Genomic DNA, 13,446 nt, shown 5'->3' on the forward strand with positions numbered 1-13,446 from the left:
TAATAAGTTAAAAACATCTTGAATTTTGTTTGACATTAATAGGTGTTCCAAAAAAACCCCCAATCTCTTCCTTTTTTCTCTTTTCCCTTATAGTAGGAGAGCTAGGTGTGAGGTTGGCAGAATGTGGGGACAAAAGTGACATTAGGGATGTTTTACTAAAGAACTTTTTTTTAGTTTTTGAAAACTGTTAAGTGACCTCCCCCTGTCCCTGCCACCTGCCACTCCCAGGTGTTCAAGCAAGACATGATGTCTATAAGGGCTGGGTGTCAGGAAGATCTGACTCATCTTTCCTATGATACCATTGGTCTGTGTGAGGACATTACTCCATCTCATCTCTCCCATTGGTTGGGTATGGGAGTAAGGTCAGGTTATGTCTGAGAATCTGAATATGATCATTAATGCCTCTCATCGTATATCCACCCCCACCCATCTGTAATCTTTCTTTCTAATTGTCTCCCTTCTCTTACCTTTTCTCAGCAATTTTATGAGAGAGGACTCCAGGTAAATTTTAGATTTATCCTATTATGTTGGGATTGAGAGAATACAAGATTCCAGTTTGAGTAATCTTCAAGGAAGTGTGGTTTGCCTAATTACAATATTAAATGTTTTGCTGATTTTTCAATTCAGCATTATTTGATTGAAAGAAAACATTTGGCTTTATCAGTTTTTTAAATTAAATTGTTTTATTATTTTTTTCTTTTTATTGAATTTATTGTGATGACACAGCTGAATAAAATTACACAGGTTTCAGGTGCACATTTCTATGACACATCATCTTTACACTGTATTGTATGTTCACCACCCCAAGTCAGTCTTCTTCCATAACCGTTTATCCCCCCATAGCCTCCTCCACCTTCCCCATACTCCATTCCCTCCAGCAATCACCACACTGTTGTCACCACAGATTTTTAAACAAGTTTTCTGTATGGCTCTTATAGGTTATGAGACATAAATGGATTTTAGTCACACAAGACACTTGTCTGTGACTGCATGTATGAAGTTCTGAATAGGTTCTAAATGATTTATTTCTCAAATGATTATGGGCTAGATTACAATCTTCATTTTTTTACACTGACATTGCAAGGTGAAAAATTAACTGGAACATTTTCTATCAGTATTTGAGGAAAGGCATCAAAGGATTCTAATTAAGAGGATGAAAGACCAATTTAATTGAGATATGGTAATTTCTTATCTCAATTTAAAAATGTAAACAGATGGAACTTTTGGATTTCTTTTTCTGTTGGAACCACGTGTTTACTATCTATTGATGCTTTAACAAATGATCATAAACATATTGGCTTAAAACAATATGAACGTATTATGTTACAGTTCTAGAGGTTAGAAGTCTAAAATGGGTCTGCACTGCTGTGTTCCTGCTGGAGGCTCTGCTGGGAAACTAACTGTTCCCTTGCTTTTTCCAGCTTCAAAAGCCAGACTGTATTCTCTGGCTCACATCCTCTTCCTCCATCTTCAAACCCAGTAGCACAGCATCACCTCTCCTCACTGATCTCTGCTTTTTAATCTTCATCTCTCTTTCTGTTCTGCTTCTCTGTCCCTTGTAAGGACTCTTGTGATTATATCAGACCTGCCTGGATAAACCAGGCTAGTCTTCCCATCTCAAGATCCTTAATCAAAGTTGCCAAGTTCATTTTACCATGTAAAGTAACACATCCCCAGATTCTGGGGATTAGGATATCTTAGACATCTTTGGTGGGTCATTATTCAGCCTACCAAGGCCAATATCGGAATTCTGAACTCTTTGTGGAAAAAGAGAAAAACAAACTATGAAAGCTTCTAAGAATCAAGGGCACAAAGGCAATCAAAGATTGAAAAATGGGCATGATGAGAACTGACAGCTGAATAATAGCAATAAATAACATGTCATAATGCAGCAGCAATTTTTTCAGATGTGTAACAAGGATGACCACCCAAAGATATTTTTGTAGCTTACCAGCAGCAATACAAAGGGAATAGTAAATAGGTAATAGAGTGAGAGATGGATGGGGTCAAGAAAAGCCTGTCAGAAAGGTGACGATTTGGAGAATGTATTGCCACTACTGCGAGACAAAGAGAACAGCACTTTTCTATTCTCAATTTTCACTGGTGGCCAGATGTTTGACCTCAGGGAGACAAAAAGAACTCAGGTATCATTGTAAGGAATATGGTATTGGGATTCATTCTCTCTCTCTTTTTTTTTATACAAATGTTTCTTCTGAAACATTTTTTCTGAGACATTTTTTATACAAATGTCTTCTGAAATGAGAATTTAGAAAGTTCAATAATCTGATGAGTTAAGTACTCACATTTTATTTTGGAAACTATGATTTATATCTATAAAGCCTACTGAAACATACACTAATTTATTGTCCAAGAGATATATACATATTATAAATCATAAGACTTCCTTTGGTAATAAAATAGAAAGATGAATTTTCTGCTCTTATTTTCACCTGCCTCTATCCCCTCCCCACCTTGTGGCTGCTCCCACTGCTGGCCTCAGTTCAGACCTTTATTTTGGGTTCCTGAATGCTCTTTAGGCCTCATCAGTGTCTACATTTTTTTCTTTCCTCTGAATCTAAATTATGTGACACTATTATATTAACTGATTATGCCATTCCTTGCTTAAAAGCATATGTTGCGGGAGAATAAATTTTATACTCCTAGGCCTGGCATTCAAACCCCTCTGAAATTAGGTGGCCCAGTATGAAGGAGGGATGTGGTGCAGTGGAAGGATGTGCAGAGCTGGTGGGCCTTGGCTCAGGCCCAGCTCTAACATAGACTTGGGCAAGGCAGTTAACTTCTCTGAGCCTTAGCTGCTTCATCTTTAAATTGCAGAGTATTGGCATACCTGGATTAAATTATTGCTATGAGAATCATATTTTTTAAAACAATGAGTATAAAAGCACTTTAAGTGGAAAGCAAAATGTTATTATTATTGTTTATTGTTCTTTTCATCTTTTCCTCCAGTGAATATCCCTATGCACTGTGCGCTCTGAAGTTTAGCAGCCTTTACAAACAGCACCCATTTCTCCACTTACCTTTGTGTGTTAGTTTCTTATTGCTCCTATAACAAATCACAGATGGGTACCTTAAAACAATACAAACTTACTATTTTTTTACTATTCTAGGGGTCAGAAATCTGAAATGGGTCTCAGTAAGCGATAAGGTGTTGCAGAGCTGTATTTCCTCTGGAAGTATTGGGGGGTCTGTTTATTTGCCTTTTCCATCTTCTAGAGACTGCATCACTTTGACCTCCACTCTTCCCTCACAGAATATGGGAGTTCTCCCACCTTCTTGCCACCCTTTTATATGAACATGGTTACACTTAGGAGCAACTTGAATAATCCAAGATAATCCCCCATCTCAAAACTCAGCTTCATCCTCTCTGCAAAATCTCTTTTGCCACAACAAGATAATGTAGTTGTAAATTCTGGGGATTAAGATGTGGACACCTTTGTGGGACCATATTCTTCCTAGCATGCTTTGCTTTGTCTCTCTTTCCATCTTGGGTTGTTAATTGACTCCGACTAACACATGCACCCATTAAGTATCCTTTCTGCCATAAAACTTTTCCCAGTTACTCCCAACCAGAAATAATTTCTTGCTTAGTAAACTCCCTGTGATTGGAGAAACATTTTTACTGTGTTCACAGCTTTTCTCCATCAATTTAGAGTTTTGCCTTATTAGCTACTCCTCACTCTTCAACCCTTAGAGAAAGGCTAAGAGCTACATGGGCGGGTTCACAAGAGAAGACAGTAGAGTTAGATGATGAGCTGGACTTCCCAGGGTTCTGCTTGCAGTTAGGCCTGGTAGTGATGTGTTGCAATGCTCCTGAGTGAGGACTAGTGCTGGGGCGAGGGGTGGGGGGGTGTGGAGTGAGGGGCAACGTGACTGAGGCCAAATGCTAGAATGAAAGACTTCATTCTCTAGGCTAGGAGAGCCAGAGCCCCCCAATGTTCATCTCAGTGCTGTAATGGGAGAAAGAGGGCATTTTAATAAGGTAGCTATAAACAGATACTTGAATCCTCTTAAATGCTTTTGAGAAAAGAAACCAGCAAGAAAGAATGTGACTAGCATTTCTGTTTCTGTTTTTCTGGGAAACTCTGCCTAGAGACTTGGAAGCTTGGTTTCCATTATGAACTCAATTCATGAGGGTAATGGGACTTGTAGTATAAAATTTGAGTCAAATGTTCAGAAGTCTAAAGCTTAGAAAATAATAAATATGGTCTATTGCATCTCATTGGACTGGTGAGGTGGAAGCATAACATGTTTCTCTTAGATATGAAAGTGTACAATATACATGATTTATATTTTGTTTATAAGGTTACAAACATTTTTTCTAGCTAAATGCCAGTTTATTTTCAAATATTAGAATTTTAGGTTAATATAATGGTGGCTAAAATAACAATTTCACAATAAAATGTTAGCAGACATCTTTTTTTAAGATATATTTTTTCAAAAAGATTTTAATCACATTTCACAGGTTAGATTTCTAAAAATGGAGAATTTTTAATTAAAACTTGTTATCTTTGTGATGATAATTATATAGATAATTATAAAAATAATTTTGTAGACAATGCTTCTGACACTAGGGATTTTTAAAAAAGATTATGGGCAAAGACAGTTCTTGCAGTGCTTGCAAGTAAAACAAAAGTCTCAAATAATAGAATAAAAGAGGTTATAAGCTGATCAGAAATCATTAGCAATGGAGTTTAATTCTATGGTACTGTACTGTTATCTGTCAAACATTCTTACAATTAAAAGAAAATATCTCCTAGTGTTTCTATGGTGCTAGAGCATTCCAGTAGAATAATCAGCCCACACAAGGCTGAGAAGGTATGAAATATTAATTCAGTATAAGTATGCATCCAACACATTTAACTTTTATTACAGGTTGCTGTAACTTTGCCCTGACAAGTGACTCAGTTAAAATGAACACTGCCAAATATTGCAGAACAGGGCACAACTTTTCACTTTCTTAAAAGACATTTTTAATCTTAAGATAATAAGGGCCATTTGCATGATAGTTTATGTATATAAATATATGGGTGTTTATATATATAATATATATTATACATACATATATATATGACAGGGAGATAAAGAACAGTGAGGGTTGAACAACACCCATTACTAATACAGCCAGGACATGCTGCATGTTGGGGCAGGAAGGGAGCTTTGAGGGGCACAACTGAAATAAGCATGGTTTCCTTAAAACTCCTCTGTTTGGAAATCAGAGAAGTACCAAATTTTGAGATAGAATAAAAAGCCTAACATATTTCAGAGAAAGAATACACCCAAAAGTGAAGAAGGCAGCCTGGATCCACTTGGACCAACCCTAAACAGTGGCTCATGGGGTGCCAGAAAGAATGCCACTCAGGCAGGAATCACACTGCCCCTTGAACAAACCAAAAATGCTATTTCTATTCCCAGTTAGAGGAAAGGCTTCATATGTGGTTTTTGTAAACTAAGCTATTCTTACATGAGGTTAGAAATATTCATAATTGTGAATGAGAAAAAATTCATTTACTGTGTTCATCCCCCCAAATTATCTTCAATTTTTAAAGATTTTTATGGTAATAAGGGGCCACCCTTTAACTCTAATCCTAACAAGTATCATTTATCATACATGAATCGACTTGTGTCTTTAAGGTGACTCATTTTGGCATTAGTCATGCCATTAACTATCATTGCTGGGAAATGCTATAGTGGAGAAAGTGTAGTGTTCTATGGATTCCAGGGAGCTGCATTAAAACAAGTGCCTTATATGCAAAGTATCTTGGAGGTCAAGGAGGATGAGCCAAAATTTTCTCACCCTCTCATCAGTGATTGGTTTCCCATTCTTTCTAAAATGACTGCTTTTTCAATTTTTCAGATATTCATGGTCGGTGTCTATAGGTGTTGCCATTCAACTAATGAAAAAATATGGGTACATGAATATATGTCTTAAATGAGGAAACATACATTCCAACCAATAAAATAAAATCTCCCTTTTCATGATTAAAAGTCACTACTCCTAACAGAAGAATGAGCACAAGGAATGAATTGGTAATCACTACAGTGAGGGGAAGCACAGTTTGCCATCCCCAAACTTGCCTTTATTTTTCCAAACCCTACCCTAACTTCTAACACTATTTCAAACATTAATTCTATACATAACTTCAAAAATAACCTTGACAGTAACCCCAAACCTAACTCTTACAATAACTGTAACACTAACCTATTATCCTATTTTTAGCCCTAATGCTAGCACTAGCCCTAATCCTTAACCTAACCTTAACCCTAAAAATAATCCTTACCTTAACATCCAAACCCTAATCATAATCCTAACCCTAATATTTACCCTAACCCTATTCCTAACAAACCCTATATTAAACTTTAACCCTAACCAGACACCTGATCCTAACCCTAACCCTAATTTTAGACTCAACCCTAACCCTAACCCTAAACCTAACACTAAACAGTAACCCAATTCTTACCCTAATACTAAGCCTAACCTATAATTGTAACTTTAACCCTAATCATAAATCTAATCCCAAATCTAACAAAAACTTAACCTAACATTAACTTTCTAACCTTAACCTTAAATCTAACTGTAAACTAGTTGTATCCCAAATCCTGGACTAACCGTTAACCTACAACCTAACAATAACCCTAACTCTATTTCCAACCCTAATCCTAACATAAACCCTAATGTAACTTCTAAAACTAACCCTAAAAATAATCCTGTATCTAACCTCAGCCTTATTCCTAACCCTCATTTGAACACCAAATTTATTCCTAACTTTAACTATAACCTTAACACTAATTATTAACTCTAACCTTAGCCCTAAAACCTATGCCTAATACTAAATTAATTCTAAACATGACCCTAAATAAATGTTTAATCCCTTTTCATGATGATTTCTAACTTCAGAGGGGTGAGGATAACATTTTATAAAACTTTGCAAGACTTAAATATCTCAACAATATTTTGAGGATTTAAAATTTTTTCCTTAGGTATTCTGTAAACATGGTGATATAAAATACCGTGTCTTCCAATGTGTCAGTAGAGTGTAAATGTCAATTTCACCATGCTAGTATATAGTATATAAAATATAGTACGTAGTATATAAAATAAGAATCATTTTAATAAATTCTGTTTGTATAGAAGTTTTGTACAAAAAAACTTAATACCAACACTAATTCTAAACCTCAACCCTACTTCTAAGGAAAACTCTACCCCTAAATTTAACTATGCCAAAACACTAACACTAAAACTAATTCTAAACATTATCACTAAAACCCTAATGCTAAAATTATCCTAAACCTAACCCTAACTTCTAATCCTAACCATATCCTTAACCCTAACCTAATCCTAACCCAAATACTAAGCTAACCTTTAATCCTAACCCCATAAATAATCCTAAACCTAACCCTAACTTTAACCTAACTGTAACCAAAACACTAATCCTAACCGTAACTGAAAGTATGCCTTTTAGAAGATATTTTAAGATGACTATTTTTAAGAAATGAAAGACTTAAGGAAAACCTTTGATCTTCCCCTTAACTGCCTAAAAGAATTTAGATACAGTACCTGTTTTAGTAAAGGAGTCATCATCATAGATAAACATAGTTTAATATGAGGTCAGTGAAAGACAGGGAGAAACTAGCAAGGCCTATTTAATAAAAGTCCTCTCTGTGTCTCATTGTTAAAGATGGCCCAGCAAACATTTATTTATCAAATGTTTGCTTTTCCAGAGCCATGTAAAATTGCCTTCTTTCACAAATTGTAATCACTCCACCCTTGTCTCCTTAGCTCAAGATGGCATATAAGCCTTAATACCCAATCTGTACTCAGGTGTCATGGTCCTATGAAATTCCCATATGTACATATGTAACAAATTTGGTCATCTTCTCCTCTTAATCTGTGTATATTAAATTGATTATTGATCCATCCAGGACAAATTAGAAGGGTAGGAGGAAGAGTATTTTCCCCTCCCTAAAACAGTTTATTAAGATAATATAATAATTATAAATAAAACATTTATCGGGTTTTTAAAAATTTATTTTATGTTCATAAGAATTCAAGAGGGAAGTTCTATTATTATTATTCCTGTTTTTCAGAACATTTTCCTTAAGATGAAAGAACTCCACCTAGTCAGGGAAATAAAATGCAATTGTAGACCATCTGATTTCAGAACCCAAGCTTTCACTGTAAGTCCAAGCTGATAAGGAAAGGAAGGAAGAGAGAGAGGAAGGAAGTAGAAAAGAATAATGGCCTACTGCTTTTACTTGTCAGCTTGTCAGCTTTTGATTTTATTGTGGTGTTTTTTAAAGGTTATTTCTCAGTACTGGTGAAGGCTGGATGAAACCTGAACTCACAGTATTTGTGACACTGTAGAAAGAGAATATCTATCCCCTTGCCAAAGCAGTTGTGTCAAGAATGGGCACATGACCCAAATTAATCTGGAGTGAAGATTGGGATTTTGTTTGAGGGTTGGGAAGATGTGCTTTTTCTCTGAATGTAAAGGAAGAAAAATGTATTCTCAGGATTGTTGGCAGCCATTTGGTATCTGCGAGAGAATAAGGCTTTTATCACAATGGGCAGGGCAGGAGACGAAAGGAAGAAGGGTCCTTTGGTGGCATCCTTGAGCCACTGGAGTGAGCCAGTTTCACTACCTGAATTAACTCTGAAATCTGTTATGATACCCATTACAAAGCCTTCATTATTTGAGCCATTTGAATAATTTAATGTTTTTTTTATTAATAGCAGCTGAAGACATCATAATTGATATACACATTAAAAGCCTTAAGGATTTATAATAATGATATTATAATCAGAGTATGTAGCACTTTGTTTCAAATAACTCAATATTAAGAAACAAAACTAAAATACTTTGTTTTAAATAAAAAATACAGAGGAAAAAATTAAATTATGGTACATCCAAAAAATAAAATAGCATGGTGATAAAATATTTTCACTCCAAAGGCAGTTTCCTCACATGGAAATATTTATAATGTAGTTAAGTAAAAAAAGCTATATATACATGTATATGCATGTATGTACATATAAACATAATATTAAGGTGTCAAACAATATATATATCAAAATATATAAAATATATAATAATTTTATTTGATATATTTAATTACATACATTATAGTAAATGTGTGTATGTATACACATGCAATAAACTGGTAGAAAATTCTCAAAACTATTTCTGATTCTTAAAATATTACAGGCAATTAAAACTTTTTATTTGTAATTTTTAATTTTAAAATATGTATTTTTATAAAAAACAGTAAAAACTATTTGTAAAAGGCTAGAATTTATCTCAGCTTGGAGTATTTGATGTTTGAGTCCTTAACAAGAGTTTGTAATAATTCTCTGCATGCCTCTATGCTTGAGTGCTTAAACACCACTTTCAGTAAAGCCCTCAGAACCTGCTGTTTTCAGAAGCAGAGTTCTCACTGCATCAAGATTCAAGGTTAGGGCTGAAGCTTTAATCTCCCTCTGGCTCCTCTAATCATCTTTCAGAGGTGCTGTAATTATTTTCTTTCAGAGGGAGTTTAGTTTTACAATTGCATTTGTTTATTTTTCTCCTGGATTCTGTCACCTTAGTCATATCCACAGGATTGTGATTTTGATTTTCTCTCCCATCTTTACCATTTCTGACTTCACAAGCTTCCTATTGTTACTGGCAATGTTGGCTCTCACTTCCTGAGTTCAGCTAAGAAAGAATCAGAGCCAAGAGCTCTAGTACAAGAGAAAGTTTATTTAGCAAACAAAACAAAAAATACACTAGAAAGAATAGAGCAAGTGGCTCAGAGACTGCCTTGGCTTTTTAGTAAGAAAGTCACAGAGACAGAAAAAGTGAGCCAGCTGGGCTGCATGGACACAGAAAACAAGTTACAGAGGCAAAAGAAGGCCTTTGGAGACAGGTTCAGGTGGTTAGCCTGGGACAAGCTGCTGCTCCCTGCTGCTCCCTTGGTTGTAAGTCCTGTGGGGACTCTTATTGCTTAGGAGAAAGAAAGCAAATATGCACACCTGAATAATGAAGGTGCACATGTGCTCTAGAGAGAGAGCATGGGCCGCGTCCTTTGTCTTAAGGGTTTTCATCTGTTTTCTAAAGGCAAGAATTTTAGAAGAGGATTTCAATAAAATATTCATCAGCTTTCTAGGTGTGTCCTTTAATATGCTGATTCATCAAAATGAACATGTAAGGTGAGGTTTGTGGTCTGTACTGATTAGTCAGTGCTAAAGTAGGGGGTCATTGATCATTGCACCTGGTCCTGATGACATTGTTTTGTATAGTTCTGCTTTTCTGGGCCTGGAGCTGAAACACAACTGAGACCTAGATGTTACTCTGACCAAAACTCTGTCTCTGTGGTCAATGGACCCAATGCTTTGTTCCTATAATTATTTGATGCTGATCAGAACTCTTGTCATGAGGGCTTAATGCTGAAGGGAATGGTCCTAGAAGGGAAAAGGAGGCAAGTAAGTCAGTGTGCTACCTGAGACCAGTTTGAATCAGCTCTGTGTCTCAGTTTACCCATTCCACTTGCCAAGGAGTTTTCCTGCCTCACTATGACCACCTTAAAGTTTTTCCCCCTACTTTATCTAAGTCTTTTTAATGCCTTTTAATTGAATTTTATTTATTAAGCCATGTGCCTGTGTAACAGTTCATTTATCTACCCATCTCTCCCTTTATAGTCTCCATGTGAATCAAACACAGATAGGCACAACAGCATCCTTAGAGAGAAAAATATATACAGCCTTGCTCATCATTTTTTATCCAGCATTTCCTGGAAGCATCTGCAAGAATGGCTGGTAATGAGGAGTAGGGGAGAGAGAGCTCAGTAATTAGGTGAAGATCACAATAAAAATGTAGAAAGAAGCACCAAAGACAAAGTTCTGGTCAGATTTGGCATAAATTTACCTTACCCTTTTCCTCTTCCTAGATCTGGGACAGGATGGGCTCCCTAAAGATATTTGCCATTCTTTGGCATTCTCCCTAAAGATATTTGGCATTCTTTGCCATCCTTTCCAGCCTCTCTCTGGATACCCAATTTCATTTTTCATTCTGCCTGAATATTAAGGCAAGAGGAAAAATAAGCTTATTTAGACTGTTGCTCATATGCCTGTATATACACTAGAATGCTCCATGCAGCAAGGCATTTTTTTTTTGTTTAATTCACTTTTGTATCATATATAAATATTAATTGGATATTGAATAAATGAATGGATTGAATTTTGCCCTCAAATCAGAATTCAGAAAAGTAAACTTTTCCTTAATACTTTGTTCTCTCTTCTTTATTTTTCTTCATTTGCTATAGTATTTTTGGCCTATGGTGGCTGAAGAATAGCAATTCTACAGAAATAGAGCTAGCCTCAGCTATGTAGGGATAGCATATGCATGTGGAATCCTCTCATATCATGTAGGGTCTTACATTTTTCAACCCTGCAGCTCACTTTTAGATGATTCATATTTAGCTTTTATGGTCTGTGCTTATGCAATGACCCATAAATAGATGAAAGCAATAAATTTAGTTACATTCTAATTGACTTTTTTATTATTAAATTCAATTTAAATGGTAAGTCTATAGCCCAGCATGCACTCATTTTCACATAGGCTGAACCAACTTTGCTCTTTCAATCAATTGCATGAAAGTTGAGGTTACATAGTATAGTTGGAGCTACATAATAGTACATTTTTTATCATTACTGTCACTTGCTTGGAATATAGATATGAGTATTTTTGCCTATTCTCAAAAGGGGATTCCTCAGGGAGTTGGAAAGCCCTCTTGGGAGATTTTATATTTCTTTGTTTATCCTAAACTCTTCCCCAGAGGGTGAGAGAGTCATGATAAAATCAGCACATTGGGTCTCAGGTGGGTGAATGTTGTACCACTGAAGAGTGGCTGTATGCTGGTGTTCCTCCAGGGATAAGATACAGATTACTTAAAGATTTCATTCTTTGAGTTCTGCTTTTATGTAGCCTTCCTCTAAACCTTCAGTTGGGAACTCTTAGAACTCTTCACCAACACATTCTTAGAATCATTTCCCTTTGAATCTTTTTACACTGTAGACTTGTTTTATGATTTTTAAGAAACTAAACATGAATTTTTCATTACTGGAATAATTTTATAGGCATGAAGAAAACTGACAAAAAAAGAGTCATGAAAAAGAAATAAAACTATAATCCCTCTATCAGAGATAACAAATATTTATATTTTGATATACTTAAGCCTTTTCAATGAATATATACATGCATATTATGTTATAAAAAATAAGATAACCTTAAGACTTCCTATTTTAAAACATTCAAAATTTAAAAAACAACCAACATGGATTATTCTGTTGGTTTTAATTTGACAATATATCTTGAATTACATGTCAGTAACTATTCTTTTGCACTATTATATTTAAAGGCTGCATAATATACCATTATATTTATGTATCATAATTTATTTAACTAATTTTCCATTCTTGGACCTTAATTTTTGGCTATCTTAAATCAACATAATAGATATGTCTTTGTATTTATCCATGATTATTCTCCAGGATAAATTTTAAGATTTGTTATTCTGGAACAAATGTGATCAATGAATATTTAAAGCTTTGATATTTACAGTCCAATTTTCAAGAAGTTTTTAATAATTTATTGTTCCACATACTGTGTCTAACTAAGCTTGTTTGTACAACCCCAGTGCAGCTAATTGTGTCTCTTATATATCAGCTACATTACTTAAAGTGACTTTATCCCACTGTGAACACGAAGAATGGGCTCTCAGTGCTTTAAGTCAATTATCAAACTGTAATCTCCCTTGCCACAGTGATTATTTCAGGCATCAGCATTTATTAACACAGCCCTAATTCAATTGGAAATTTCTGTTTCTTTGGCCATGATGACTGGTTGATGATTGGACACATTACCTAAGTTTATTCAATCAGAATGAATGTGAGGACTGAGCTGTTTAATAGAAGAGATTCTTTCTCTCTCTTTTTTTTCTGAATGGTGTCATGCAAAGCCAATTCATGAAATTACTTGTAGCCATTTTGCTTCTATGAGGGTGGGTAGCCAGCTTTAGCACAATGCTGTGTACTACCTTTTAAATAAAATATCTTTGCTCACATACAGGCAAAAAAGGTAGTCTACTGCTATTTTAGTTTATATGTATTTGATTATATAGAAAGTTGAGAACTTTTCATATGTTTATTGGTTATTTTTGTTCCTTTTTATGAATCTCTTCACATTTTATGCTCATTTAAAAATTATGTTTTTGTGTGTTTCTTCTTGCTCGTATTCAAATTTTGAATGTTCTTTTTAAAGATAACCAGAAATCTTAAGTTTTTATATATTAAAATCTGAACTACCTTATGACCCAGTAATTTCACTTCTGGGTATTTATCAAAAAAAACTCCAAACACTAATTCGAAAAAATATATGTATCCCTATGTTC

This window comes from Phyllostomus discolor, chromosome 5 (genome assembly GCF_004126475.2).
Source record: "Phyllostomus discolor isolate MPI-MPIP mPhyDis1 chromosome 5, mPhyDis1.pri.v3, whole genome shotgun sequence".
NCBI lineage: Eukaryota > Metazoa > Chordata > Mammalia > Chiroptera > Phyllostomidae > Phyllostomus > Phyllostomus discolor.